Genomic DNA, 27,068 nt, shown 5'->3' on the forward strand with positions numbered 1-27,068 from the left:
ACTAACCCTAACCCCAACCCTAAAACACACTAACCCTAACCCCAACCCTAAAACACACTAACCCTAACCCCAACCCTAAAACACACTAACCCTAACCCCAACCATAAAACACACTAACCCCAACCCCAACCCTAAAACACACTAACCCTAACCCCAACCCTAAAACACACTAACCCTAACCCCAACCCTAAAACACACTAACCCCAACCCCAACCCTAAAACACACTAACCCTAACCCCAACCCTAAAATACACTAACCCTAACCCCAACCCTAAAACACACTAACCCTAACCCCAACCCTAAAATACACTAACCCTAAAACACACTAACCCTAACCCCAACCCTAAAACACACTAACCCTAACCCCAACCCTAAAACACACTAACCCTAACCCCAACCATAAAACACACTAACCCCAACCCCAACCCTAAAACACACTAACCCTAACCCCAACCCTAAAATACACTAACCCTAACCCCAACCCTAAAACACACTAACCCTAACCCCAACCCTAAAATACACTAACCCTAAAACACACTAACCCTAACCCCAACCCTAAAACACACTAACCCTAACCCCAACCCTAAAATACACTAACCCTAAAACACACTAACCCTAACCCCAACCCTAAAACACACTAACCCTAACCCCAACCCTAAAACACACTAACCCTAACCCCAACCCTAAAACACACTAACCCTAACCCCAACCCTAAAATACACTAACCCTAACCCCAACCCTAAAACACACTAACCCTAACCCCAACCCTAAAACACACTAACCCTAACCCCAACCCTAAAACACACTAACCCTAACCCCAACCCTAAAATACACTAACCCTAACCCCAACCCTAAAACACACTAACCCTAACCCCAACCCTAAAACACACTAACCCCAACCCCAACCCTAAAACACACTAACCCCAACCCCAACCCTAAAACACACTAACCCTAACCCCAACCCTAAAACACACTAACCCCAACCCCAACCCTAAAACACACTAACCCTAACCCCAACCCTAAAATACACTAACCCTAACCCCAACCCTAAAACACACTAACCCTAACCCCAACCCTAAAATACACTAACCCTAAAACACACTAACCCTAACCCCAACCCTAAAACACACTAACCCTAACCCCAACCCTAAAACACACTAACCCTAACCCCAACCCTAAAATACACTAACCCTAACCCCAACCCTAAAATACACTAACCCTAACCCCAACCCTAAAATACACTAACCCTAACCCCAACCCTAAAATACACTAACCCTAACCCCAACCCTAAAACACACTAACCCTAACCCCAACCCTAAAATACACTAACCCTAACCCCAACCCTAAAACACACTAACCCTAACCCCAACCCTAAAATACACTAACCCTAACCCTAAAACACACTAACCTAACCCCAACCCTAAACACACTAACCCTAACCCCAACCCTAAAACACACTAACCCTAACCCCAACCCTAAAATACACTAACCCTAACCCCAACCCTAAAACACACTAACCCTAACCCCAACCCTAAAACACACTAACCCTAACCCCAACCCTAAAACACACTAACCCTAACCCCAACCCTAAAACACACTAACCCTAACCCCAACCCTAAAACACACTAACCCTAACCCTAAAACACACTAACCCTAAAACACACTAACCCTAACCCCCAACCCTAAAACACACTAACCCTAACCCCAACCCTAAAATACACTAACCCTAACCCCCCAACCCTACAAAAACCTACCCTACCCTAAAACACACTAACCCTAACCCTAAAACACACTAACCCTAACCCCAACCCTAAAACACACTAACCCTAACCCCAACCCTAAAACACACTAACCCCAACCCCAACCCTAAAATACACCCTAACCCCAACCCTAAAATACACTAACCCTAACCCCAACCCTAAAACACACTAACCCTAACCCCAACCCTAAAATACACAACCCTAACCCTAACCCCAACCCTAAAACACACTAACCCTAACCCCAACCCTAACCCTAAAACACACTAACCCTAACCCCAACCCTAAAACACACTAACCCTAACCCCAACCCTAAAACACACTAACCCTAACCCCAACCCTAAACCCTAAACACACTAACCCTAACCCCAACCCTAAAATACACTAACCCTAACCCCAACCCTAAAACACACTAACCCTAACCCCAACCCTAAAACACACTAACCCTAAAACCCTAACCCTAAAACCCTAAAACACACTAACCCTAACCCCAACCCTAAAACCACTAACAACCCCAAAAAACACACTAACCCTAACCCCAACCCTAAAACACACTAACCCTAACCCCAACCCTAAAACACACTAACCCTAACCCCAACCCTAAAACACACTAACCCTAACCCCAACCCTAAAACACAACCCCAACCCTAAAACCCTAACCCTAACCCCCTAAAACACACTAACCCTAACCCCAACCCTAAAATACAAACCCTAAAACCTAAAACCACCAACCCTACACACTAACCCTAACCCCAACCCTAAAACACACTAACCCTAACCCCAACCCTAAAATACACTAACCCTAACCCCAACCCTAAAATACACTAACCCTAACCCCAACCCTAAAATACACTAACCCTAACCCAACCCTAAAATACACTAACCCTAACCCTAAAATACACTAACCCCAACCCTAAAACACACTAACCCCAACCCTAAAATACACCCCTAAAACCCTAAAACACACTAACCCTAACCCCAACCCTAAAATACACTAACCCTAACCCCAACCCTAACCCTAACCCCAACCCTAAAATACACTAACCCTAACCCCAACCCTAAAATACACCCTAACCCTAAAATACACCAACCCTAAACCCTAAAACACACTAACCCTAACCCTAAAATACACTAACCCTAAAAAACACACTAACCCTAACCCCAACCCTAAAACACACTAACCCTAACCCCAACCCTAAAACACACTAACCCTAACCCTAACCCTAAAACACACTAACCCTAACCCCAACCCTAAAACACACTACAAACCTAACCCCAACCCTAAAACACACTAACCCCAACCCCAACCCTAAAATACCTAACCCTAACCCTAACCCTAAAACACACTAACCCTAACCCCAACCCTAAAACACACTAACCCTAACCCCAACCCTAAAACACACCCCAACCCTAACCCTAACCCCCTAACCCCAACCCTAAAATACCCCTAACCACTAACCCTAAAACCCTAAAATACACTAACCCTAAAACACACTAACCCTAACCCCAACCCTAAAACACACTAACCCTAACCCCAACCCACTAACCCTAAAATACACTAACCCTAACCCCAACCCTAAAACACACTAACCCTAACCCCAACCCTAAAACACACTAACCCTAACCCCAACCCTAAAACACACTAACCCTAACCCCAACCCTAAAACACACTAACCCTAACCCCAACCCTAAAACACACTAACCCTAAAACACACTAACCCTAAAACACACTAACCCTAACCCCAACCCTAAAACACACTAACCCTAACCCCAACCCTAAAATACACTAACCCTAACCCCAACCCCAACCCTAAAATATACAAACCCTAACCCTAACCCTAAAACACACTAACCCTAACCGCAACCCTAAAACACACTAACCCTAACCCCAACCCTAAAACACACTAACCCTAACCCCAACCCTAAAACACACTAACCCTAAAACACACTAACCCTAACCCCAACCCTAAAACACACTAACCCTAACCCCAACCCTACAACACACTAACCCTAACCCCAACCCTAAAATTCACTAACCCTAACCCCAACCCCAACCCTAAAATTCCCTAACCCTAACCCCAACCCTAAAACACACTAACCCTAACCCCAACCCTAAAACACACTAACCCTAAAACACACTAACCCTAAAACACACTAACCCTAACCCCAACCCTAAAACACACTAACCCTAAAACACACTAACCCTAACCCCAACCCTAAAATACACTAACCCTAACCCCAACCCCAACCCTAAAATTCCCTAACCCTAACCCCAACCCTAAAATACACTAACCCTAACCCCAACCCTAAAATTCCCTAACCCTAACCCGAAACCTAAAATACACTAACCCCAACCCTAAAATTCCCTAACCCTAACCCTAAAATACACTAACCCTAACCCTAAAATTCCCTAACCCTAACCCCAACCCTAAAATTCCCTAACCCTAACCCCAAACCTAAAATACACTAACCCTAACCCTAAAATTCCCTAACCCTAACCCCAACCCTAAAATTCCCTAACCCTAACCCCAAACCTAAAATACACTAACCCTAACCCTAAAATTCCCTAACCCCAACTCTAAAATTCCCTAACCCTAACCCCAAACCTAAAATACACTAACCCTAACCCTAAAATTCCCTAACCCTAACCCCAACCCTAAAATTCCCTAACCTTAACCCCAAACCTAAAATACACTAACCCTAACCCTAAAATTCCCTAACCCTAACCCCAACCCTAAAATTCCCTAACCCTAACCCCAAACCTAAAATACACTAACCCTAACCCTAAAATTCCCTAACCCTAACCCCAACCCTAAAATTCCCTAACCCTAACCCCAAACCTAAAATACACTAACCCTAACCCTAAAATTCCCTAACCCTAACCCCAACCCTAAAATTCCCTAACCCTAACCCCAAACCTAAAATACACTTATTGAAACCCTAAAATATACAAACCCCAAACCTAAAATACACTTATTGAAACCCTAAAATATACAAACCCAAACCCTAAAATATACAAACCCAAACCCTAAAATATACAAACCCCAACCCTAAAATATACAAACCCAAACCCTAAAATATACAAACCCCAACCCTAAAATATACAAACCCCAACCCTAAAATATACAAACCCCAACCCTAAAATATACAAACCCAAACCCTGAAATATAGAAACCCCAACCCTAAAATCTGCATGGATGTCATATTAGGAATCATCCCTTGGTGGTTTTGTATGGACCAGTCTGAACAACGAACACAGTGTTGCCTTTCACAATGATTTAAATAGGAACCATTGGGAAAGAATGACTGAAATGAGACTCTCTTCAAATGAAAGCCCTCCTCATTAACCTTATCTAATCAACAATCCAAATAGCTGACTTGAAAGAAAACAATTTATTTGGAGCTATTAAATCTAACACTTTGATTCCTGTAGATGACTAATGGCTCAGTGGGTTGAGAGATTTCAACAAAACAGGCGCAGCGAAATGCTTATGCTTTTCACTGATAATGACAAATAGAATTGAGATGGATTGTAATAGAGGCTGTTTTACGGGCTCCTGAAAAAACATGTTAGTGTGTTTTGTTATACACTGATCTTAACTTAACTTATAATGTTTCTTCCATCATTCCTCAAAGAGCTGGAAAAACAAGCATTTAATGTTAAAAGGTTTCTGTCTTAGGTCAGTTAGGATCACCACTTCCATCATCATGAAGTGCTTTGAGAGACTAGTCAAGGACCATATCACCTCCACCCTACCTGACACCCTAGACCCACTCCAATTAGCTTACCGCCCAAATAGGTCCACAGACGATGCAATCTCAACCACACTGCACACTGCCCTAACCCATCTGGACAAGAGGAATACCTATGTGAGAATGCTGTTCATCGACAACAGCTCGGCATTCAACACCATAGTACCCTCCAAGCTCGTCATCAAGCTCGAGACCCTGGATCTCGACCCCGCCCTGTGCAACTGGGTACTGGACTTCCTGACGGGCCGCCCCCAGGTGGTGAGGGTAGGCAACATCTCCACCCCGCTGATCCTCAACACTGGGGCCCAACAAGGGTGTGTTCTGAGCCCTCTCCTGTGTCAGGAAAATAACCTCACACTCAACATCAACCCTCAGTGGTGTGTCCTTAAGTGTATGCTTCTTTTCTGAAACAGTTCGCCACAGTACGTTTATATATTATGTTGACATTTTGTGATGTTTTGTTTATTTTTGGAGTTTGGTTAGGGTTTTATCGGTTGTTTGGGCACACAACAAGTTATTAAGCCGAAGTCTATGCCCCTTCATCCAAAACCCAGTGCTTCAATTGACCGAGGACGTACAAAAGTACCTTCACCAGTTTGATTCTTGCCATGCATTATATAAAGACCAGCACGTAAATGCCAGTTCATGGAGGGAGATTGTGGAGATGCTGGGGTCTGACCCAACCACTTGTTTGAAAAAGTGAGGTAGGGTTTGTGACAAGTTTGTCAAGGGAATATACAAGAAACAAGGGCCCTATTGGAGATGCTGCTCCTGAAATGTTGCTGCTGGCTTGTTCGACACGTGAAGCGTGGGGAGACTGAAACCAGCATGCCATCTTCAACAATGGATGGGTTATGTTGTTGTATTTGCTATTGTACTCAACAAAAACAGTAGCCATGTTTTGCTAACAATAGCTAGCCAGATTTCTAGTGACTAGCTAGTCTAGCAGCATGCTAGACAACCAACTAAAGATCTTTCCAACTTTTGATCAAACATCATTTGTCAAGGATAGAAAATAAGAAGCTTCCCACATTGGTAACAACAAAGTGAATGTTTGGTAGCAAGGTCCAGCTAGTCGAAATGTTGCAAACGTTTGAGCAGAGTAGGCCAGGCTTACACAACTCTACTCAAACGTTTGCAACATTATACGTATAGTTGATTGAAGTCTCGGTTAATGATATTTTATGTTCATTAAGGTTTTGGATATGTGTACTAAATAGCCCTCTGCTTTTGTTAAGGCACAAACACCAGTGAATGGAGACAGCACCTGCTTTTGATATCTTCGATCCAGCACTGCCTTTTCACTGGCCCCAAGCACTAGATCTTCCCCCACTACTGACTGGTAATTGGCACGCAGCCCATATCTCTTACTGATTTGCAGCAAAGAATTAGAAACAATCTCCATGCAGGACCTGGGAAGCTCTATCCTGGGCCCACCCCAAGACCTAATCCACTGGTTTGCTCCTCAGTGATGCCACAGAGACAGCAGCAGTAGTAGCAGGGGTGTGAGCGTCTCAGTGATGCCACAGAGACAGCAGCAGTAGAGGCAGTGGTGTGAGCTTCTCAGGGATGCCACAGAGCAGCAGCTGTAGTAGCAGAGCTGTGAGAAGAAGGGGGGAAAAGAGCTGCAGACTCAGTCCTTGACACATCACTCACAAATTATTGAAGACAAATCTCAAGATCTGGAGAGCTGGAGAACATCATGAACCGAGCCACCAGCTTGTCCCCCTTACTCTCTTCTGTTGTCTCCTCACCATGCCCACTCCTAATGTCCCCCCCCTCTTCTCATCCTGGCATCTACAGCTGATTTCCATGGATGAACTCTCGGCAAATAAACGGGAAGAACTCAATCACCCGCTGCATGAGTTCGTGCTTGATTTCAAGAAGGGGACATGGACAGAACGACTTGGACCACAGTGAAATCAACAACTTGTTCTGTTGTTGTTCAGACCTCTAAGGAGTCAGACAGTAGACAGTTTCATTTTATTCCATAAACATTTTGTTATCTACATGTCTCTTCATAACAGACACTGTTTTTTCTATTTTACGAAAGTTTTATATTCAGAAAAATGCTTAACTACAGACATGTTATTCCAGAAACACTTGTTTACATGTCTGTTTTCAGCAGACACTTTTGTATTGTGGATTACTTTCAGAAGTAAGAATAAAGGTTTAACTTATTTGTTGAAACAGCTCTGTTGGCATTTCGTCAAGGTGTTTCAATGCATTCTATGTGAACATCAAGTGCTGACAATGTACAGAAGAGCTGTGTGTCACAGACTTTACAGGCTGTCTTCTACTTGTGGTATAGTTCAATCTATTCTGAATTTCTGCACACTGAGATTCCCCAGAATGATGTTTCATTTTAAACTCTACTGGTTCACAGTGCACACAAAGAACTGAATGTTTCCATCCAATAATCCTTGCAACCATGATGCCCAATGCATTCTCTGACTCTTCGACAACGAGAGTGGTAGTTAATGAGCAGGTGTCCATCTCAACCTTGGCGTACCTTTAAACATCTCACTCAAACAAATCATGGGCATTAATATGGAGTCGGTCCCCCATTTGCTGCTATAATTGTCCTCCTCTTCTGTGGCTTTCCACTAATGTTGGAACATTGTTGCGGGGACTTGCTTCCATTCAGCCACAAGAGAATTAGTGAGGTTGGGCACTGATATTGGATGATTAGGCCTGGCTCGTTGTCAGCATTCAAATTAATCTCAAAGGTGTTTGAAGGGGTTGAGGTCAGGGCTTGTGAAGAACAAACGTCTAGGAGCAACAAAGGCTCAGCTGCAAAGTGGTAGGTCCACAAGCTCACAAAACAGGACCGCCGAGTGCTGAAGTGCGTAGCCTATAAAAATCGCCTGTCCTCGGTTGCAACGCTCACTATTGAGTTCCAAACTGTCTCTGGAAACAATCTCAGCACAAGAACTGTTTGAGCTTCATGAGATGGGTTTCCATGGCCCGAGCAACCACGCACAAGCCTAAGATCACCATGCGCAATGCCAAGCGTTGGCTGGAGTGGAAAGGTGGATTATACTTCACCATCTGGCAGTCGGACGGACGTATACCTGCACTAATACATCGTGCCAACGGTAAAGTTTGGTGGAGGAGGAATAATGATCAAAGCTTTTTACAGCTGCACCATCGAGAGCATCCTGATGGGTTGCATCACTGCCTGGTATGACAACTGCTCGGCCTCCGACCGCAAGACAATACAGAGGGCCGTCCAGTACATCACCAGGGCTTCCTGCCGTCCAGGAACTCCATACCAGGCAGTGTCAGAGAAAGGCCCTAAACATTGTCAAAGGCTCCTACCACCCAAGTCATACACTGTTCTCTCTGCTATCACATGGTCATCGATACTGATACCCCTACGCAATAAGACTGCTAAATAGTTAGTGAAATAGTTGTTTTTTTTTACTCTTAAGGATCGGACACTTTTTTCAATTTTCACCTAAAATGACATACCCAAATCTAACTTCCTGTAGCTCTAGACCTGAAGCAAGGATATGCATATTCTTGATACCATTTGAAAGGAAGAACCTTGAAGTTTGTGGAAATGTGAAATTAACGTACGAGAATATACCACATTAGGTCTGGTAAAAGATAATACAAAGAAAAAAACAGGATTTTTTTAGAGAAAAGCCATAATCTGAAAAAGGACTCTAGGCACAATATACATTTTGGCCACTAGATGGCAACAGTGTATGTGCAATGTTTACGATGATCCAATGAACCATTGCATTTCTGTTCAAAATGTTGTATTAAGACGACCCAAATGTGCCTAATTGGTTAATATATACATTTTCAAGTTCATAACTGTGCACTCTCCTCAAACAATAGCATGATGTTCTTTCACTGTAATAGCTACTGTAAATTGAACAGTGCAGTTAGATTAACAAGAATTTAAGCTTTCTGCCAATATCAGATATGTCTATGTCCTGGGAAATGTTCTTGTTCCTTAAAACGTCATGCTAATCGTATTAGCCTACGTTAGCTCAACCGTCTCGAGGGGAAGGACACACAGAGATCCTTCATTTTAACAAATAGCTTGCCAGACTATCTGCATTGACCCTTTTTGATTCATTACATTTTCTACTGCTACTGTTTATTATCTTTTACTGTAGTTATATATATACAACTGTACATAAAGTATCTACCTCAACTACCTTGTTCCCCTCCACATCGACTCACTGGTATCCCGTGTATTAAGCCACATTATCTCTATTTAGTGTGTATTTATTTCTATCATTAAGGATTTTACTTTTCTAATATTTCTCTATTTTCTTTCTCTCTGTATTATTGGCCAGTAATGAAGTATTTCACTTTTAGTTTTACATCTGTTGTTTAATGTGATGAATACAATTTGATTTGATTTGATTTGATGTCTCCGGACCAAATGTCAACGTCACCTGCTGAGATGCTGGAATTTATCAACACCCACACACACACACACACACGCACACGCACACGCACACGCACACACACACACACACACGCACACGCACACGCACACACACACACACACACACACACACACACACACACACACACACACACACACACACACACACACACACACACACACACACACACACACTCACACACACACACACACACGATCCCACACACACACACACTCACACACACACACACACACGATCCCACACGATCCCACACACACACACACACACACACACACACACACACACACACACACACACACACACACACACACACACACACACACACACACACACACACACACCTCGATAAACCTCATAATACTGTCTTCCAGTCTAATATCGTCAGCTGTAGTGACCCTTGAAATTATGTCTCTCTCCCTTTCATCAGCGGTGCGTAAAAGGCACAGATTGTCTCATTCAGACTCCAATATTAATCCCTCCCACTTTTATATATACCATACAATCCCACCACAATACCCCCTGCCTGACTGGGCTTAATACAGGCCCCCTGCACAACCAATAACCGTCTGTGTGCATGCATACAGTATGAGTGTGTGGGTTTGGTTTCAATAATATTGTGGGGACCAGAAGTCCTCACAAGGACAATTGGGGACATATCACTTGTCCCCTCAAGGATAAAGGATATTTTAGTCATAGATCTTAGGTTAAGCGTTACAATTAGGGTTAGGGGTTTAGGGGTTCAGTTTAGGTTCAGGAGTTAGTGTTAGGTTTAGGGGTTCAGTTTAGGTTCAGGAGTTAGTGTTAGGTTTAGGGGTTCAGTTTAGGTTCAGGAGTTAGTGTTAGGTTTAGGGGTTCAGTTTAGGTTCAGGAGTTAGTTAGGTTTAGGGATAAAGGGTTAAGATTTGGGTTATGCCTAGTTAAAGGAAGGTCAAATAAAAAAATATTAAAAAAGTAAAATATGTTAAGTGTCAGGTTTAGAGGCTCGGAAAAACGGGATTTTAAATGGGAATCGATTGTCCCCACAAACCTATTTTGTGCTGCTCCAAGGTGGGGGTATGTAACATTATATTGACAGGATTAGCCTATTAATATGGGGTAAAATGAGACTTTAACTCACGCAGAGGAAACTTTGTTCACGCTAATATTTGTTTTGCAAAACAGACAGATGTTATTTAGTGCCGTAGATTACTCTTAGCGCACCTGTCACAGAGGTAAATACAATCTAAGAGATAGTGGGATTAGAAGATAGACGAGATACTACTGAGAGATGTGGACTGTAAAGCCCTGCTTAGTGCTGATGTCATAGGAGATACCTTCTTGCCCTTTGTGCTGTTGCCTCTCTTTTAGGTTGTCTCTCTTGTTGTGATGTGTGTTTTGTCCTATATTTATATTGTATTGTATTTTCTCCCCTATTTCATGGTGTCTATTTGTTAGTAGTTACAGTCTTGTCTCATCGCTGCAACTCCAAGACTCAGGAGAGGGGAAGGTCGAGATCCATGCCTCCTCCAAAACACAACTCAGCCGCACTGCTTCTTGACACAATGAGGACTGCGCATGGCCCACCACAGGAGTCGCTAGTGCGCAATGAGACAAGGATATCCCTGCCAGCCAAACCCTCACAAACCCGGACGACGCTGTGCCAATTGTGCGCCGCCCAATGGGCGCGGCCGGCTGAGACAGAGCCTGGACTCGAACCAAGAATCTCTAGTGACACAGATAGCACTGCGATGCAGTGCTTTAGACCACTGCGTCACTCGGGAGGCCCCCATATTGTATTTATTTTAATTATTTATCCCAGACCCCTGTTCCTGCAGGAGGCCTTTTTGTCTTTTGGAAGGCCCTCATTGTAAATAAGAATTTGTTCTTTAACTGACTTGCCTCGATAAATAAAGGTTAAATAAAAAAATGAAGTAAATAAGATACACAGTCTCAGGCTCTAGAGAGGACGAGGATAGAATTCATGCTCCTTGGCTGCTGATGCTAATGCGCTAATGTCACCACCTCAATCTTTTGTTTGAATCGTGAAACCTGTCACCCTTTAGAATGAGCCATGCTATATCTATTTGTTGTGTTTCTCATAAAGTGAAGCTACGAATTACATATACATACTATTAATACATAATAAATTAATATGTTAAATGTTACTGTGCTCTTACAGTGATGCCGTTGCTTGGCTCGACTTCCTTAGAAGGTCACCGTTGTGCAGTGGGGACTGCAAAAAACACACCGTAAAGTTACGGGGTGCTAATACATATGAATGAATCAAAATGAGATGAAATTAATAGTAGCATAAATAAGTGCTGCGGTTTTGGTCGACTTCCAATGTCTGTGAGTAACGGTGGAGTCAGACTGGGCTCAGGACCTAGAGAGAGAGAGAGAGAGAGAGAGAGAGAGAGAGAGAGAGAGAGAGAGAGAGAGAGAGAGAGAGAGAGAGAGAGAGAGAGAGAGAGAGAGAGAGAGAGGGGAGAGAGAGAGAGAGAGAGAGAGAGAGAGAGGGGAGAGAGAGAGAGAGAGAGCGAGAGTTGAAAACTGATTAGTTTCTGCAGCATCTGTAGCTCTAGCTCAGTGGTCATAACGTCACCATATTATAGAGAGAAAATATATTGTCCTACGAGTGAGGCCTTACCAACTGGAGGTAATTTGTATCTCATTTGTTTGAGAATGGTACTTGAAACGCCAGGGTAGTGGGTTCAATTCCCGGGACCACCTATGCATAAAATGTATACATGACTGTACGTCTCTTTTTGATAAAAGCGTCTGCTAAATGGTATATGAGTATATGACTTAGAGGAGCAAATAGGGTTATGTGGCGTATCAAATCAAATCAAATTTAATTTCTATAGCCATTCGTACATCAGCTGATATATCAAAAGTGCTGTACAGAAACCCAGCCTAAAACCCCAAACAGGAAGCAATGCAGGTGTAGAAGCACGGTGGCTAGAAAAATCTCCCTAGAACGGCAGGGAACCTAGGAAGAAACCTAGAGAGGAAGCAGGCTATGTGTGTAACGAACTTGTTTGAAGAGAGTCAGACCAAAATGCAGCGTGTAGGTTACTCATGACTTTTAATGAAGATAATGCGGTACATGAAATAACTGAAGAAGAAAACAACAAACGAGTGAAACTAATTACAGCCTATCTGGTGACTAACACAGAGACAGGTACAATCACCCACGAAATACAACGCGCACTCAGGCTACCTAAATACGGTTCCCAATCCGAGACAACGAGAATCAGCTGACTCCAATTAGGAATCGCCTCAGGCAGCCAAGCCTAACTAGACACACCCCTAATAATACACACTCCCAATTAATACAAACCCCAATACGAAATACAACATATAAACCCATGTCACACCCTGGCCTACCCAAACATATAACAAAAACACAAGATACAATGACCAAGGCGTGACAGAACCCCCCCCCCCCCTAAGGTGCGGACTCCGGGACACACCTCAAGAGCATAGGGAGGGTCCGGGTGGGCGTCTGCCCATGGTTGCGGTTCTGGCTCGGGACGTGGACCCCACTCCATAAATGTCCTAGTTCCTCCCCTTCGCGTCCTAGGATAATCCACCTTCTCCGCCGACCATGGCCTAATAGTCCTCACCCTGATCCCCACATAACTGATGGGCAGCTTGGGACCGAGGGGCAGCTCGGGACAGAGGGGCAGCTCGGGACAGAGGGGCAGCTCGGGACAGAGGGGCAGCTCGGGACAGAGGGGCAGCTCGGGACAGAGGGGCAACTCAGGACAGAGGGGCAACTCAGGACAGAGGGGCATCTCAGGATAGAGGGGCATCTCAGGACAGCAGGGCAGCTCAGGACAGAGGGGCATCTCAGGACAGAGGGGCAGCCCGGGACAGAGGGGCAGCCCGGGACCGAAGCAGCCCGGTACTGAGGGGAAGCCCGGTACTGAGAGGGAGCCCAGTACAGAGAGGAAGCCTAGTACTGAGAGGAAGCTCATTACTGAAAGGAAGCTCAGGCAGGTAGTAGGCTCTGGTAAATCCTGGCTGGCTGGTGGAACTGGATGATTCAGGTTGTCTGGCCGATCTAGAAGATCTTGGCAGACTGGCACTTCTGGTGGATCCTGGCAGACTGGCACTTCTGGTGGATCCTGGCAGACTGGTGACGCTGGGCCGACTGGCGGCGCTGGGCAGACAGGAGACTCCGGCAGCGCAGGAGAGGAGAAAGGCTCTGGCTGCGCTGAACAGGCGGGAGACTCCAACAGCGCAGGAGAGGAGAAAAGCTCTGGCTGCGCTAAACAGGCGAGGCGCACTGGACGCGCTGGGCCGACTGGGAGCACTGGTGGCGCTGGACAGACAGGAGACTCCGGCAGCGCAGGAGAGGAGAAAGGCTCTGGCTGCGCTGAACAGGCGGGAGACTCCAACAGTGCAGGAGAGGAGAAAAGCTCTGGCTGCGCTGAACAGGCGAGGCGCACTGGACGCGCTGGGCCGACTGGTAGCACTGGTGGCGCTGGACAGACAGGAGACTCCGGCAGCGCAGGAGAGGAGAAAGGCTCTGGCTGCGCTAAACAGGCTGGAGACTCCGATAGCACAGGAGGGGAGAAAAGCACTGGCTGTGCTGAACAGGCGAGGCGCACTGGAGGTTTATAACAGAACATGGGCAAGATGTTCAAATGTTCATAAATGACCAACATGTTAAAATAATAATAATCACAGTAGTTGTCGAGGGTACAGGAAGTCAGCATCTCAGGAGTAAATGTCAGTTGACTTTTCATAGCCGATCATTCAGAGTATCTCTACTGCTCCTGCTGTCTCTAGAGAGTTGAAAACAGCAGGTCTGGGACAGGTAGCACGTCCGGTGAAGAGGTCAGTGTTCCATAGCCGCAGGCAGAACAGTTGAAACTGGAGCAGCAGCATGGCCAGGTGGACTGGGGACAGCAAGGAGTCATCATGCCAGGTAGTCCTGAGGCATGGCTCTACGGCTCAGGTCCTCCGAGAGAGAGGAAGAAAGAAAGAAAGAAAGAAAGAAAGAAAAAGAAAGAAAGAGAGAGAGAGAGAGAGAGAGAGAGAGAAAGAGAAAGAGAAAGAGAGAGAAAGAGAAAGAGAGAGAGAATTAGAGAGAGCATACTTAAATTCACACAGGACACCGGATAAGACAGGAGAAGTACTCCAGATATAACAGGCTGACCCTAGCCCCCAACACATAAACTACTGCACCATAAATACTGGAGGCTGAGACAGGAGGGGTCAGGAGACACTGTGGCCCCATCCGATGATACTCCCAGACAAGGCCAAACAGGCAGGATATTACCCCACCCACTTTTCCAAAGCACAGCCCCCACACCACTAGAGGGATATCTTCAACCACCAATTTACCATCCTGAGAAAAGGCTGATTATAGCCCACAAAGATCTCCGCTACGGCACAACCCAAGGGGAGGCACCAACCCAGACAGGAAGATCACGTCAGTGACTAAACCCACTCAAGTGACACACCCCTCCTAGGGACAGCATGGAAGAGCACCAGTAAGCCAGTGACTCAGCCCCTGTAATAGGTTTAGAGGCAGAGGATCCCAGTGGAGAGAGGGGAACCGGCCAGGCAGAGAGAGCAAGGGTGGTTCGTTGCTCCAGAGCCTTTCCGCTCACCTTCACGACTCCTGGACCAGACTACACTCAATCATACGACCTTCTGAAGAGATGAGTCCTCAGTAAAGACTTTAAAGGTTGAGACTGAGTCTGAGTCTCTCACATGGGTAGACAGACTATTCCATAAAATGCTCTTTCCCACTAGGCTACCTGCTGCCATTTAGAACACCTGACCAGGTGAACCAAGTTATGATCCCTTATTGATGTCACCAGTGTAGATGAAGGGGAGGAGACAGGTTACAGAAGGATTTTTAAGCCTTGAGAAAATTGAGACATGGATTGTGTTTGTGTGCCATTCAGAGGTTGAATGTGCAAGTCAAAGTATTTAAGTGTCTTTGAATGAGGTATGGTAGTAGGTGACAGGCACACTGGTTTGTGTCAAGAACTGCTACACCACTGGGTTGATCAAACTCCACAGATTCCCATCTGTATCAAGAATGGTCCACCATATAAAGGACATCCAGCCAACTAGACAAAACCAGTGGGAAACACTGGACTGACATCCAGCCAACTACACACAACAGTGGGAAACACTGGACTGACATCCAGCCAACTAGACAAAACCATGGGAAACACTGGACTGACATCCAGCCAACTAGACAAAACCATGGGAAACACTGGACTGACATCCAGCCAACTAGACAAAACCATGGGAAACACTGGACTGACATCCAGCCAACTAGACACATCGGTGAGAAACACTGGACTGACATCCAGCCAACTAGACAAAACCATGGGAAACACTGGACTGACATCCAGCCAACTAGACAAAACCATGGGAAACACTGGACTGACATCCAGCCAACTAGACAAAACCATGGGAAACACTGGACTGACATCCAGCCAACTAGACAAAACCATGGGAAACACTGGACTGACATCCAGCCAACTAGACACATCGGTGAGAAACACTGGACTGACATCCAGCCAACTAGACAAAACCATGGGAAACACTGGACTGACATCCAGCCAACTAGACAAAACCAGTGGGAAACACTGGACTGACATCCAGCCAACTACACACAACAGTGGGAAACACTGGACTGACATCCAGCCAACTAGACACATCGGTGAGAAACACTGGACTGACATCCAGCCAACTAGACAAAACCATGGGAAACACTGGACTGACATCCAGCCAACTAGACAAAACCATGGGAAACACTGGACTGACATCCAGCCAACTAGACAAAACCATGGGAAACACTGGACTGACATCCAGCCAACTAGACACATCGGTGAGAAACACTGGACTGACATCAAGCCAACTAGACAAAACCATGGGAAACACTGGACTGACATCCAGCCAACTAGACAAAACACACACAACAGTGGGAAACACTGGACTGACATCCAGCCAACTAGACACATCGGTGAGAAACACTGGACTGACATCCAGCCAACTAGACAAAACCATGGGAAACACTGGACTGACATCCAGCCAACTAGACAAAACCATGGGAAACACTGGACTAAATGTAGCATTGTGGCAAACCGAGATTGTTTCAACAGGTACAATAATCCAATCAACTCTCTACGCATATGTAAACATAAAACCGAGTCCTAAAGTGTTTAATTTCAAACACCCTTTACCTTAACACCACCACATGTCATCTGTAGAACGCACCTCTATATGAGTGAACAATGGAGCAGCCAATGGATTAGCGAGCCCCTGGGTTTAGATTCCTTTTGTGTCAAACAGATGGAGTTAACTTGGCCCAGCGTGAGTGAGATGGTGAGATGGTTGCTGGGAGCTGTGAGGATGGCTGCTTTGAACAGTAAATAGGTGTTAAGAAGCACTGATGGCCATCACCACATTTTATTGTGGTTGTTTTGGTGAAAATCATGCTCAGTATAGGAGTTGATATGTTTTACAGTTTTTCTTTTTTGAAACTATAGGCAGGATTCAGTAGGTATAGGCATTGCGTAGTATACTGGTTAGCTATTACTGTTGAAGGCCTATTGCTGGCTGTCACAGCATTATCTATTCCTTCAGTAATTCATTAAGCAGCAAACAACACCCAACTAATGGAGGACTTTGAGGCAGTTGAAAGTTATTTTTATGTAAAGTAATGTTTTGGGCTTTTGGTTCAATAAACCATCGTTTTGATCTCCCACCCTTGCTACTCCATCTGACCTCAGAAGGCTGCAGATAAAACACATGATTACAATCTGCCAGATAAACAGTTTCTGTTTGCAAGTTTCTGTTTGCCTATTTTTGACCACGCATTAGATAAAACATTTAAACGGTACATCAGATGCAGCTGTAAACATTGACACATACAGTATCTTTGTTCGTGTGTAGATTTGATTATAATGTCGGAGAACCGAGGTCAAGTAATGGGCTAATAGTAATTTACCTGTAAATACAATGAGATTACAACTACCCATTTGGAAGCCCTTACATTTGGACTTGGTTGAGACCTCAAGGCCAGTCCAAACATGTTAGTGTGAATACTGAGGAGTGAAACAACGGAGAGAACAAGTACAAAAATTGAATTTAAAAAAATTACTTTTAAATGTAATATAAATTATTATAATAATGATTTAAAAAAACAATATATATATATATAATCAGAATATGCATTATGATAATAATAACGATAATAATAATACTAAATAAATAAAAAGACCAATAACACCAATCATTATATTACAAATAATAATAATAATAATCATCATATTTTTCTTTTTTATTATGATGTTAATAAATTAATTAAAATTAATACATTATAATAATGATAATAATAATACAAAATTTTACAAATATATATTAACACTAATCATTATAATACAACTAATAATAATAATAATGTTGATAATAATACAGTTTAAAAAATTATACAATTTTCACAATTTTACCATCTGCTTCATTCACCAACTTTTGAACATTGAATGAAAGAAACCAGTGCGGATATGTAAAAAAAAAAAAAATCCTGACGAAGCATTCATGTTAGCTCCAAACTAGCGCCAAGCTAGCTCTCCGAGCTTTGCACCAAAACTATAGCTCCTAGTGAACTTTTTGCAAGCTAAATAGCTTGATAAAATAAATAGTATTACTTTCCAAACTTGCTTCATGGTTAAGGAAATCATTACATTGTAATTAGGCCAACTTGTATTTGTTTTCATAAACTTTTTATTTGTTAGCCCTAAGCTAATGTGTTATCAGTTAAGCACTTTTCATGCCCACACTTGGTGATTAGCAGGGCTCAAGAGTTATGGTTAGGCTATGTTTTTGAGACAAATGCAGTATACATGAGTGTAGCCTATGCTTACAGGAGTCAATGTCTGAACTACAGTGGGTATCTAATTAGCATAATGAAACCATCGCTAGTGGTGCATTTAAGCCCTGTACAACATCTCTGTCTCCCAGGCTGTGTGCCACTTCCAGACCAGAGCCAATCACATGCAAGGAACAACAAGCCACCGAGCCACATTCAAACAGAGATAGAAATCTGAAGCCTAGAGTACATTTTTAAAAATTATTATTGTTTATTTTTGTATAGCTAGTTTCCTAGCAGGGCTGCTTAGCAAGCTCAGTTGGCTAGCTAGTCACGTGAGCTAGCTAGCTAGTTAGCTAGTTAGTCTTGCTAGCTAGCTAGCAACTTGTTATCTATGCAGGTTGTTCGCTGGCATAACTGATAAACCCTTCATGTTTTGCGGACAATATTTACATTTAGCTCCATTCCTGACAGGCTGATCAGATTAGCTTTCACCCTCATAGCTTGATCATATTCCTTAGCAGCCTCAGAGGTTCGTAAATCAGGAATGCTGCCCTGTAGGCTGTTTCATGAGCAAATTGTCTTGCAGGCATATTAACAGTCCAAGTCGGATGCGTAATGATCCAGTGGGTGAGCTCTATTCCTGTCAGGCTGATCTGATTCAATAGCAGCCTCAGAGACTCACAAGTCAGGACGCTGCTATGCATGGCTCCATATCGACTAAATTAAACCATTCTCTCCTCTCTGCCAGCTCCCCGAGCCCCTCCAAACTAGCCAGGTCTCTAGGCAGCATGTAGGTAGTGGCCAGAGACGGAGAAACAGTGTGATGTGAGCCCAGTGGCTGCCATAGAGACACAGCCAATGGCACAGTCAATGCAGACAGCCCAGTCAGCACAGGCAACCTGCCCAACCTAAACATGCTGCAGGCCCATTTAGCAGGCAAGCCCACCTAGCCTCACCTCAACCCATTCTCTGGGCTCTCACCTACTCTCTTGTTCCCCCACACACCAAGGGGTCTGCCTACAATCACAACAATACTCCTTCTATATCTGTGTATGCTGCTAGGCTACAACCCTCAAACTCCAATCAACACTCAAGCTCCCTTCAACATTCAAGATCCCATCAACACTCAGGCTCCCATCAACCCTTAAGCTCCAATCAACATTCAGGCTCCAATCAACACTCAAGCCCCTTCAACACTCAAGCTCCAATCAACACTCAGGCTCCCTTCAACATCAAGCTACTTTCAACACTCAGGCTCCCTTCAACACCCAATCTCACTTCAACACTCAAGCTCCCTTCATTACCAAGCTACTTTCAACATTCAAGCTCCATTCAACACTCAAGCTTCCTTCAACATTCAAGCTCCCTTCAACACTCAAACTCCCTTCAACACTCAAACTCCCTTCAACACTCAAGCTCCCTTCAACATTTAAGCTCCCTTCAACATTCAAGCTCCCTTCAACATTCAATCTCCCTTCAACACTCAAGCTCCCTTCAACATTTAAGCTCAACCACTTCAACACTCTCCAGCTCTTTACAATCTCTCTGGCACCTTGCATATTCTATTGCAGATGATGCTGCAGGAGTATGACTACCTGTAGCTTCTCTCGACCTTATTGCTTCTCTGTCTCATTGCTTTCAGACACAGGCAACCTGTTATTGGCTGTTTTTTTTATTCTGCTGCCATACATTCTGCTGCCATAAATCATTGTTCTACAAAGGGGACCCTTTCCTTACTCCCCCCTTTTTCTCAAAAAAAAAAATGTCCCTCCAAACAGACACATTGTTCCAGAGCACAGAAAACAATGTTCTTTACAAGCAATGTGATTTAAAAGACTATGGTATATTTTTTCTTTCTCGCTTCCCTTTCATTGTATGTCTCACTGCTCAGTTCTATGCTGTTGTGGTTGTGTGTGAGTTTGTGTATTTAGTCAACCTCGTCTCTTAGTTTCCCCTCAGATCCTTTCTTAAGTCTAGAATGGACAGACTGCATGTACAGTAAACTATTTGTGTTCATCTTAATCCCTGTATAGGGTCTTTAGTGAAAGAAAGACCAAATTATTTTATTACAATGTTGCTGTGTATGATCTGAATGTCCTATTTATCTCTGCCTTGAGGTGACTGTGTGCTTTTTGTCCCTTCAGTCACTCCATACCCAAAGCTAGAGCTCCTCTTCATTTCTCAAAAGAGCGACTGGGTTTATTTTACTTGAACCAGTCCAGTCCAAGTCAAATGTTGATTGAGGGATGATGTTGATGAGAAAATCCGATGTCTCTAATTGGGAAGAACACGTTGTGTAAACCATGTTCGGTTAGTTTGGAATTCCTTTTATTACAAGAAACCTATTTTTTTTAAATATATATTTCAAGGTTTATAACACGTCACTCTGCTTGTTGACAGAGCTGGGCTGAGCTGGGCACCGCTGTCTTAACCTCTGTCTTAACCTCTGTCTTAACCTCTGTCTTAAAAGGTCCTTCTGAGCTGGGCACCGCTGTCTTAACCTCTGTCTTAACCGCTGTCTTAACCTCTGTCTTAACCTCTGTCTTAAAATGTCCTTCTGAGCTGGGCACCGCTGTCTTAACCTCTCAAAGGTCCTTCTGAGCTGGGCACGGCTGTCTTAACCTCTCAAAGGTCCTTCTGAGCTGGGCATTGCTGTCTTAACCTCTCAAAGGTCCTTCTGAGCTGGGCACTGCTGTCTTAACCTCTCAAAGGTCCTTCTGAGTTGGGCACCGCTGTCTTAACCTCTCAAAGGTCCTTCTGAGCTGGGCACTGCTGTCTTAACCTCTCAAAGGTCCTTCTGAGCTGGGCACTGCTGTCTTAACCTCTCAAAGGTCCTTCTGAGCAGGGCACTGCTGTCTTAACCTCTCAAAGGTCCTTCTGAGCAGGGCACTGCTGTCTTAACCTCTCAAAGGTCCTTCTGAGCTGGGCACTGCTGTCTTAACCTCTCAAAGGTCCTTCTGAGCTGGGCACTGCTGTCTTAACCTCTGTCTTAACCGCTGTCTTAACCTTCTCTCTTAACTTCTGTCTTAACCGCTGTCTTAACCTCTGTCTTAACCTCTGTCTTAACCGCTGTCTTAACCGCTGTCTTAACCTCTGTATTAACTGCTGTCTTAACCTCTCTCTTAACCTCTGTCTTAACCTCTGTCTTAACATCTGTCTTAACCTCTGTCTTAACCACTGTCTTAACCACTGTCTTAACCTCTGTCTTAACCTCTGTCTTAACCTCTGTCTTAACATCTGTCTTAACCTCTGTCTTAACCACTGTCTTAACCACTGTCTTAACCTCTGTCTTAACCTCTGTCTTAACATCTGTCTTAACCTCTGTCTTAACCACTCTCTTAACCACTGTCTTAACCTCTCAAAGGTCCTCCTGAGCTGGGCACCGCTGTCTTAACCTCTCAAAGTTCCTTCTGAGCAGGGCACTGCTGTCTTAACCTCTCAAAGGTCCTTCTGAGCTGGGCACTGCTGTCTTAACCTCTCAAAGGTCCTTCTGAGCTGGGCACTGCTGTCTTAACCTCTGTCTTAACCACTGTCTTAACCTTCTCTCTTAACTTCTGTCTTAACCTCTGTCTTAACCTCTGTCCTAACCGCTGTCTTAACCGCTGTCTTAACCTCTGTATTAACTGCTGTCTTAACCTCTCTCTTAACCTCTGTCTTAACCTCTGTCTTAACATCTGTCTTAACCTCTGTCTTAACCACTGTCTTAACCACTGTCTTAACCTCTGTCTTAACCTCTGTCTTAACCTCTGTCTTAACATCTGTCTTAACCTCTGTCTTAACATCTGTCTTAACCTCTGTCTTAACATCTGTCTTAACCTCTGTCTTAACCACTGTCTTAACCACTGTCTTAACCGCTGTCTTAACCTCTGTCTTAACCGCTGTCTTAACTGCTGTCTCAACCGCTGTCTTAACCTTTGTCTGTTATGGATCAGTTCATCCCCAATTGTTTGAGGTGTTGAGGTGTTTTGTAGATACAATAATTTGTGAAAAGTCAGCCTTCTAAAACAAGCACAATGTCTTCTCTACGGGGGGGGGTATGCTCTTCTGAGAGAATCTTTCAGAATGTTACCGATAGAAGTGTATAGTAATGCCTAGAGGAATTTCTACAATGTCACACTCTTGAATAATAGATTGTTTGTCTACGTTGTACAACCTGCATGCTGTATTTGGCTTAATATGCCACAGCTTTCTTTCAATCTTCTGTCAGGCTTCCAGACAGTTTTTTCTTTGTTCTTTGAGTTGCTGTCCACACACTGGAAGAAAGTCATTTGATATGCTGAAAACAATTCATTTGTATTTTTGTAAATATTTGTGTACTTTGTTTTGATGAACGATACTATAAGATGGTAATCGGTCTTACATACAAGAGGGACCTAAAGGGACCTCATCTCATTCATGATAATCACGCGCTAAACATCTGCTCAGGGCATATGGACTACATTTCTTTTTTATATAAAACACCACCATTGCCTTTGACAGTTATTTACTTGCGACCATATAAGGACATTTGTTATTTATAGAAGAATGGCTACACAGCAACCAGATGAATGTTCTGTTTCAAGCTTTGTTTCTTTCATCTTATACACTTCATTGACTAGAGCATCTGAGAACAGCTGTCCATATAGTCCATCTGTAAATAGCCCACACAGTCCACCTACTTCATCCCCAGATTGTTTTTATTTACTTTTCTGCTCTTTTGCACACCAGTATCACTACTTGCACGTCATCATCTGCTCATCTATCACTCCAGTGTTTAATTTGCTAAATTGTAATTACTTTGCTACTATGGCCTATTTATTGCCTTACCTCCTCACACCATTTGCACACACTGTATATAGACTTTCTCTATTGTGTTATTGACTGTACACTTGATTATTCCACGTGTAACTCTGTGTTGTTGTTTGTGTCGCACTGCTTTGCCTTATCTTGGCCAGGTCGCAGTTGTAAATGAGAACTTGTTCTCAACTAGCCTACCTGGTTAAACAAAGGTGTTCTCAACTAGCCTACCTGGTTAAACAAAGGTGAAATATATATATTTTTAAAGATGGATAGTGGTTGCTGTTCTTAGGCTTGCAGCCCAACTGATAGAAAATGTACCGTTCAAAAGTTTGGAGTCACTTACAAACGTCCTTGTTTTTTAAATAATTTTGTTTCTCCATTAAAATATGTCCCTGACCTTAGAGAGCCCTTTTATTTCTCTATTTGGTTAGGTCAGGGTGTGATGTGTGGTGGGCATTCTATGTTTTCTGTTTCTATGTTTTGGCCGGTTAAGGTTCTCAATCAGGGACAGCTGTCTATCGTTGTCTCTGATTGAGAATCATACTTAGGCAGCCTGTTTTGCCACCTTAGTTGTGGGATGTTGTCTGTGTTAGTGGCCTGTAGTTAGCGACACGGTTGTTGTTGTTTTGTTGTTGTTGTTGTTGTTGTTGTTGTTTTTTGTTGTTGTTGTTTGTTGTATTGTTGTTGTTGTTTTGTTGTTGTTGTTTTGTTGTTGTTGTTTTGTTGTTGTTGTTTTGTTGTTGTTGTTGTTTTGTTGTTGTTGTTTTGTTGTTGTTGTTTTGTTGTTGTTGTTTGTTTTTGTTGGTGACGACATTCATAATAAAAATAAACGTAAGGTCACCACGCTGCACGCTGGTCCAGTCATTTCCCTGATGACGTTCGTGACAAAATTACATCACATTGATCAGAAATACAGTGTAGACATTGTTAATGTTGTAAATGACAACTGCAGCTTGAAACGGCAGATTTTTTTTAATGGAATGTCTACATAGGTGTACAGAGGCCCATTATCAGCAACCATCACTCCTGTGTTCCAATGGCACATTATGTTAGCGAATAGAAGTTATTCATTTTAAAAGGCTAACTGTTCATTAGAAAGACCTTTTGCAATTATGTTAGCACAGCTGAAAGCTGTTCTGATTAAAGAAGCAATAAAACTGGCTTTCTTTAGACTAGTTTAGACTAGTTGAGTGTCTGGAGCATAAGCATGTGTGGGTTCGATTACAGGCTCAAAATGGCTAGGAAAAAAATGGCTTTTCCATGCGAGAAATTTGCCAAGAAATTGAAGACAACACTGTTTACTACTCCCTTCACAGAACGGCGCAAACTAGCTCTAACCAGAATAGAAAGAGGAATGGGAGCACAATTGAGCAAGAGGTCAAGTACATTAGACTGTCTAGTTTGAGAAACAGATGCCTCACAAGCTCTCAACTGGCAGCTTCATTAAATAGTGCCCGCAAAACACTAGTCTCAACGTCAAGAGTGAAGAGGAGACTCCGGGATGCTTGCCTTAATTTTTATTTTTAAAGATCCAATATTCTTATATATGCAGGATGTGCAGGAGGTATGACTGGTTTCCTCCACCGAGTGACTGCATGCACGGTTCGGTGATGAGCTTGGCCTTGGCAAGGTGGCCTTGGCAAGGTGGCCTTGGCAAGCTGAGGCATGCCACATCCAAGAGTCTCTGAGGTTCATCAACCTCCTCCCTCTCTTCATTAGGAGTCCTTCCCCTCATTAAATCCTTCTGTACGGGAGATAATTAAAGACAAGACACCACTCTGATGACACTAACTCTGCCGCCTGAGTCGCCCTCATTGAACTCCCTGTCCTGAGTACGTCCTCAGGAAAAAACTCTCAGCATCAATACCTCATGCATCAATACGCATCAGTATGCATAATGCTGTAATGGTTTGATGTTTGTTCGAGAATTATTTAGAAGTAAAAGAAACGCACACCTTTTTAGGTGAGGTGCTGGCTAGCGGAGTAGAAAACGTGAAGATAAAAGAGATCCGCACACTCTAGGATCTCAGATGCAAAAATGTAATTACCAACGTTTCAACAGCCAAGCTGTCTTCATCAGGGTATAATCACAAACACTGCGGGATGACTCGTTTATGTAGTGTCAAAAGACACAGGTGTCTGTAATCATGGTCAATAGTGGCCTAATATCATTGGTTAATAATCAAATATTAAAATGGCATACAAAAAACAGCATACAAACAACAAATGGATACGATCATACGATCATAAATTCATTTTAGACTACACAAGCTTACAAACAATTACAATGGCAAAGTCACAATAATCACAAGAATGGCTTCAGATCAAAGTCTATGTTGGGCCCGAAGGGAGCAAGGGTCTTTACGTTAAAAGATCCAGGCAGCCTCTCGTTTTAACAATAAATTATCAAGGTCACCCCCTCTCCTAGGGAGGGTGACATGACATGTTCGATGCTAATACAACGCAGAGACGAAATCGAGTGGCCTGCCTCCAAGAAGTGGGCTGTAACTGGGTAAGTAAAGTTTTTACACCTAATGCTCTGAGATACGTACTGTTCGAGAGTTATTGCCATATTTATTGGACAATGATATGCCCGAGGACTTGTTTCAATTGGGTTCGGTTTGGTCACGCAGGTTAACGTTTCGCTCAATTTCCATGAGTGTAAAGGGTTGACATGATAAATGAATTTGACTTTTTCCACGTGGTTTCTTCTTTCACAGACTCCATGAGATGAGATCTCTTCCTAAATATTTGGTTGAATGATGCATTTTGTGTACTGTTTCCTAGAAACAAGTGTGGCTCTACTTATTGCGTTGGTTCAATTTACCCCAATCTCTCCTACTGGATTTGTGTGAATGAATGCCTGCCTTCTCTTGGAGCCCTGGAGTTTACCTGTGGAGCTGTTGCCAATACTGACCGACATTGTGAGACAGAACTAAAGCCACCTTCCACACTTCCCACTAGATGTTGCTTTGACCCCAGGAAATCATGTCCACGGTTGGATCACGACGATCGATCAACAGACGGCCAAGCAACTCCAGCAATCAATTCTCTCTGTCCATGTCCCACAATGTCAGACTGTCTTGATGTTAGTAGCAGGTAGTCAATACCTGTAAAATCATGGGCAAAGTATGTTTTCTGGAAGATTTCACTACCTAATCACTGCCTCTTCATGAGTTGTGTCAGAGTCATTAAGGAGAATGAACAGAGGGAGACGGGGAGGGAAAGAGTGAAGGAGGAGAGAGGGAAGGAGGAGAGAGGGAAGGAGGAGAGAGGGAAGGAGGAGAGAGGGAAGGAGGGGAGAGGGAAGGAGGAAAGAGGGAAGGAGGAAGGAGGAAAGAGGGAAGGATGAGAGAGGGAAGGAGGAGAGAGGGAAGCAGGAGAGAGGGAAGGAGGAGAGAGGGAAGCAGGAGAGAGGGAAGGAGGAGAGAGGGAAGGAGGAGAGAGGGAAGGAGGAGAGAGGGAAGGAGGAAAGAGGGAAGGAGGAGAGAGGGAAGGAGGAAAGAGGGAAGGAGGAGA

The sequence above is a fragment of the Oncorhynchus gorbuscha genome, linkage group LG09 (genome assembly GCF_021184085.1).
Source record: "Oncorhynchus gorbuscha isolate QuinsamMale2020 ecotype Even-year linkage group LG09, OgorEven_v1.0, whole genome shotgun sequence".
Taxonomy (NCBI): Eukaryota; Metazoa; Chordata; class Actinopteri; order Salmoniformes; family Salmonidae; genus Oncorhynchus; species Oncorhynchus gorbuscha.